Source organism: Schistocerca americana, chromosome 5 (assembly GCF_021461395.2).
Source record: "Schistocerca americana isolate TAMUIC-IGC-003095 chromosome 5, iqSchAmer2.1, whole genome shotgun sequence".
Taxonomy (NCBI): domain Eukaryota; kingdom Metazoa; phylum Arthropoda; class Insecta; order Orthoptera; family Acrididae; genus Schistocerca; species Schistocerca americana.
Genome location: NC_060123.1, coordinates 430,775,937 through 430,782,424, shown reverse-complemented (window position 1 = coordinate 430,782,424; position 6,488 = coordinate 430,775,937).

Below are 6,488 nucleotides of genomic sequence, written 5' to 3'. Positions count from 1 at the left end.
AATTTTATACGTCCTTTATTTTTTTAGTCGCAGTTTCTCATTGTTTTGCATTGTGACTATGCGACAATACTTCCACATATCGCTACACGATAATGATACATTTTTCCACCATTTTGGGGTTAATTTTATTTACAGTATACTGAGCATCTTTGTTACGAGGAAAGATTTGCGTTTTTCTTGCTCGGAAGGTGTTGTGTTCTAACGGTGTGGTCTCTGGGTCATCTTTATTGGCAGGAAGCGGTCTCATTAGGAAGGATGAAAGTGCCCTGGGAGTTGGGCAGTTTTCGCAGATGTATGGCTGCACACTGCTATTCCCACACATTTAGCAGTAAAAAACGCCATTATGCAGTGCGATGGACCACAGGACGACGTTCTTTACAACCTTTATAACTTCTGACACCCTCCAGACGATTCAACCCTTCTCTAAGGACATCGTGGGCCAGCAACAACATTTAAAGTGATCATACTTCTTTCGTCTGTGACCTGACCGCAAATTTTGCTCTATTACACAAGGTGGAACCACTAGGGACCTTTCAAAACCATACAACGAAATCTGAACGTCTGAACCACCAAAGGGCGTGCATGCTTTTTCAGCTCACCTGTTTCGCACCCTCCAATGCCTGATCGCTGGGGACGGGCGTTGGCAAGGGGATTGGGGAGGTGGGTTGCGACAATGACGTTGACACGTATGAGAATGAAATGGAAACCACCCAGCTCAGCAACACCCTCGGAGCTACCTGTGCAGCTTTATTAGGCACTTAAAAATGTATCTGTACAGAGATAGCCAGGGCAACCATAACCCTGAGATATGTCACCGAACTAGCGTCTGCTGTCTGAAAACAGAATCTGTAAATGTAATCAACAACTTTCTTTCATTCAGATAGATCTTAAAAAAGTCAGCAAAGACCTACATTTCCCATAGAACGGAAATAACCAGATAAGTTAAATGGTTTCGTTAATCAGTTTATCCAAACAATCTGACAAATCAAAGAAAAAAACATAATTTCAGATTTTAAATAATTTCTAATATGTGTCGAAAATTTGGATAATTTAGAGAATTAGAAAGGAAGAATCACCAAACAGAGCCCAAACACACTGGTATAGGCACGCGTATTCAAATACAGAGATATGAAAACAGGCAGAATATGGCGCTGCGGTCGACAGTGCCTGTATAAGACAACAAGTGTCTGGCGCAGTTGTTAAATTGCTTACTCCTGGTACAATGGCAGGTTATTAAGATTTAAGAGAGCTTGAACGTGGTGATACAGTCGGTGCACGAGCGATGGGAGACACACCCTCGAGGTAGTGATGAAGTGGGGATTCTTCCGTATGACCATCGCACGAGTGTACCGTGAATAGCAGGAATCCAGTAAAACATCAAATCTCCGACATCGCTGCGGATAGGAAACGATCCTGCAATAAAGACATCAACGATGACTGAGGAGAGTCGTTCAACGTGACAGAAGTGCAAACCTTACCCAAATTGCTTCAGATTTCAGTGTTGGGCCATCAACGAGTGTCAGTGTCCAAACTATTCAATTAAACATCAGCTATACGGGCTTTCGGAGCCGAAGGCACACTCGTGTACCCTTGATGACTGCACGATACAAAGCTTTACGCCTCGACTGGGTCCATCAACACTGACACTGGACTGGAGGGACGAGTATCGTTTCAAATTGTATCGAGCAGATGGACGTGTACGGGTATGGAGACAAACTCATGAATCCATGGACCCTGCATTTCAGCAGAGGAATGTTCAAGCTGGTGAAGACTCTGTAATGGTGCGGCGTGTGCAGTTGTGTTGATATGGGACCTCTGATATGTCTATAAATGACTCCGACTGGTGACACGTACTTAAGTATGAGAGATTGCAGGGCACTCTCACTTCTGATTCGGTGTCATGCCACTTTATGTTCTTAGGGAATATGATCTTTATTACGGTCTGACTTCATACATCATGAGGAAATAGTGGGCAGTAGTTAACGATCTTGCTTGTGTGCTCTGGTGAAGGGATAGCAGTAAGCTTTACCTGCATTCAAAGGAATAGGGTGCCGATTTAAATGACTGCAGTAAAAGCATGCGGCGACTGAGGGCCGAGGAGAGCGCGTTGTTTCTGCGGAATCTGAGTGAAAACATTTTTCGACCGCTGAGTTTTGTGGTCTCATTGTGCAGACATGTTGGATGACGCCGGTCGGTCACCAGTCGCGTCCAGGTAGGATGACTAGCGCCGAGGAGACGCTGTTGCAATGGGCAGTGCTTTGAAGACCGGCAATAAAGCAGAGGATGGGCCCTTGTTAGGCCGGAAGCCAACGTGACGATTGTGAGCTTTCTGCAAACTTCCGTGGGACAAGTCACTGGCGTCCAGGCGTCCAGACTGTGTTACAATACACATTTCTGAAGGCACGAGGCTTTTAGCGAGTTGATGGCCGTTCGTTGGAAAGTGCGAAAATGGACAGAACAGGGGAGATAACAATACTTTTATGGAGGGCTGTGGTTTTATCCTGGTCATGTTGTTAGCAAAAGACACGGCGTAAACGCGTGAGAAAGAGGCCGCGATGCTGAATCCTTTTTTTTCTCCCAACGGAATTTAAAGTCTCTGATTGGTCAAATCGGTGTATGCAGAGCAAAAAGTAGTCTCCCATCTTGGAATGCGGTGGTCCAGCTCGTGCTTAGAGTGCGCTATAGTGGGAGTAGTCTAAGATGTAAATGTGCTTTGATACCGAGCTGGTGAAGAAATGGAGAGAAAGAGAAGTGGTCACTCTTGTAGTGGCGCTTCGCTAGCAAAGAACTACAGGCCTCTACCTAAACGGTGAGACTTGAGTCCTTTACTAGGGTGCCACTTAGAGCCTGTACCAGTCACCTTTTGAACCGTCAGAGGTACTGATTCTAACATCACGCACACAACGAGTGATGCGTGGGTGTACTTAATTGTCTAAACATTTGACACATTCCGTCACGCATAGTCGTGGGGCGGATTCAAACTGGTTTGGCAGACCAGCAAACAGGTCCACCTGCACACTGGAATCCACCATGGTTTCAAGGCTCATAGGGAAGTATCTGCATTTCGAATTAGCCGAACCAAAAACCGCGTACTTCCATTTTTCGGGTACACGCCGTTAACAACAGATTGCTGCCGTCCACGACTTCAGTCGCCGAACGCTTCGTGATGGTCAAAATGGTTAAAATGGCTCCGAGCACTATGGGACTTAACTTCTGAGGTCATCAGTCCCGTATAACCTAGAACTACTGAAACCTAACTAACTTAAGGACATCATGCACTTCCATGCCCGAGGCAGAATTCGAACCTGCGGCCGGCCTGACCAGCAGAAGGGTAAAGTATTCGCTGCTACGGCGTAGAGCTCCAATATATGTTTTTCAGCACCCTGTTCTTTCGAGCTATATTTTTCTTTTTGGAATAGTAGAGTATAGATGCTTGATGGTGGCGTTGTTTTTGTGCCATACACCGGATTCGTGTGTATGAAGTCAGATAAAGCGATTCGTGTTCCGGTTAGTGTCGAGTGTCGATCCCCAGCTGATCACTTTGTCCACCATAGACCCCACATTAGTGAAAGCGTTTGTCAAATGAAAATAATTGTGTGACGTTTCTTTAGCCTTTTTTTGGTCTTGTGATGTTAAGAATAAATAAAGCTATTGTTATTTAGATCACAACTCCTCCCTGTGTTATGATTAACATTACCTTTGCCATTTTGCCATATTTATTAAAGTCTTGATTACAAAAGAAGGTAGCAAGCTCGCAAGCATCCTGTATGATCACCTGCATCCATTCATGTCCAATGTGCATTCCGACGGACTTGGGCAATTCCAGGAGGACAATTCGACGTCCCAAATTTCCAGAATTGCTACAGAGTGGCTCGAGGAACACTCTTCTGACTTTATACACTTCCGCTCGCCACCGAACTCCCCAGACATGAACATTATTGAGCATATCTGGGACGCCTTGCAACGTGCTGATTGGAAGAAAACTCCACCCCGTCGTACTCTTACGGATTTATGGACATCCCTGCAGGATTCATTGTGTCATTTCCCTCCAGAACTACTCCAGACCTTAGTCGAGCGCATGCCACGTCGTATTGTGGCGCCTCTGTGTGCTTGCGGAGGCCCTACACAATATTAGACACGTGTACCTGTTAATTTGCCTCTTCAGTGTAGTTGCGTCAGTATTATATCACACACACGTATGAGACCAAGATAGGACAAACCGTAAATTTGAGACTATGAGAGAGGATAGCTCCACGTAAGAGGAAAAAGTTAATTTTCTGTGGGAAAGTATTGACTTGAAAGTATGAAAATTTGGAAAATGGAAAATTTTAATTGAAATCTTCTATTCAGTTAACGAAATAGAAACATCTGTCACAAATAAGATGGATAAAATACTACAAATTTTTATTCCAACGACCGTCAGTTGAGGTGAGAATAGTAAAAATGGTCTTTTCATCACAAATTCAAATTCGAATCATAACTTTGTGTGCTACACGTAACCTCAAGATAAGGTTTTGGATAGGAAAATAATCAAATGTAAGGGTGGGTCCACCATTCTTGCATCATTTGTCCTCTGAATGCTTACATTTAATCACAATGCACATGGTAGCACATAATAAAATACAATAGTCACCAAATATCTCTGAACATGAAAGGTTTGTTAAATGAAAATAAGCCTTTTTAATTTTAACCACAGATTGATATGACTGAACTTTCAATGCTTGGTACCCCAAAAGATTAGTGCCAGCAACAACAAAAATAAGTAATAATAAAATCTACTTTAAACTATAAGTAAGTCAAAGATAACTCTTACACTATCTTCTTAAACAGTCACAGCTATTAAGTTTAGAACTGACAATTTAGAATAAACACCCAAGCATGGCAGATCTGACAAACTTTCTTACATCCAAAGAACGGATACAATGACAGCTTGATCTCAAAAAAAAAAAAAAGAAGAAAAGGTTCAAACGGCTCTGAGCACTATGGTACTGAACATCTGAGGTCATCAGTCCCCTAGACGTAGAACTACTTAAACCTAACTAACCTAAGGACATCATACACACACCTGCGACCCTAGCAGCAGCGCGGTTCCAGACTGTAGCGCCTAGAACCGCTCGGCCACAGCGGCCGGCGCTCAAACAAAGAATAGTGAACTATAATTAAAAACAAAAATCTAATGAGATGGCAATCAGAACGGAAATGATATTAAAATTTTCCGCAGCACACCAAGCTTACACGCAAATATTTGAACAGGCAAATGAACTACTTCAAAATTGAATTACAACATCGCTCAGATATATGCCTTTAGCAAGATGTTAACACAAATATATCAGAGCCTTAATAAGGGAAAGGCGGAACTTAACTTAAAGAAGGCAAGACGCCAAGGTGAGCAGTTCCACTATAGTAAAAGCAGACACCTCTCAAACACAGCCGGAAGGCACGCGCAGGGGCACAACAGAGACAGGCACTTGCGGCAGTCAGCCGCCGAAATGTCGCGCTCGCCTTCACAGGGCCAAGAGGTGCTACTAACAAACACCACATACTTGATATACAGGCTGCAGAAATATGAATTACATTAACAACAATCGCCACCTTCTTAAGAGATCACGGCTATTAGCCCAAAAATACGTCATAAAACAAGGTAGCAAATATTACTTCCTAAAGGAAACAGATCTTGAATCACTAGTAGGGGAGTATAAAATTACACACATCAAAACAAGGTTTGCATCACCCCGGTTCCCAGGACACCTGAAGATAGACGTTGACTGTGGATATTTTATCACAGACACAGTCCCTTTGACTGTAAGCCCGCCCAAAGATGTAAACAACCATGCATAAGTAGCACCTGTTAGACGGAGGGGGTGCGTCAGCCGTGCATTTCCAGTCATTCCACCAGGGAGGAGATACAAGGTTAGTTTTGTAGTTCAACCACGCCTAGACGGTCAGTAACGCGGTTCGATCGCTTCCGCATTGTTACTTTGTGCCAGGAAGGCCTCTCAACAAGGGAAGTGTCCAGGCGTCTCGGAGTGAACCAAAGCGATGTTGTTCGGACTTGAAGGAGATACAGAGAGACAGAAACTGTCGATGAAATGCCTCTCTCTGACCGGCCAGGGGCTACTACTGCAGTGGATGACCGCTACCTACGGATTATGGCGTGGAGGAACATTGAGAGCAACGCCGCCATATTGAATAATACTTTCCGTGCAGCCAAAGGACGACGTGTTACGACTAAAACTGTGCGCAATAGGCTGCATGACGTGCAACTTCACTCCCAACGTCCATGGCGAGGTCCACATTTGCAACCACGACACCATGCAGCGCGGTACAGATGGGCCTAACAACATGCCGAATGGACCGCTCAGGATTGGCGTCAAATTCTCTTCACCGATGAGTGTCGCATATGCCTTCAACCATACAATCGTCGGAGACGTGTTTGGAGGCAACCCGGTCAGGCTGAACGCCTTAGACACACTGTCCACCGAGTGCAG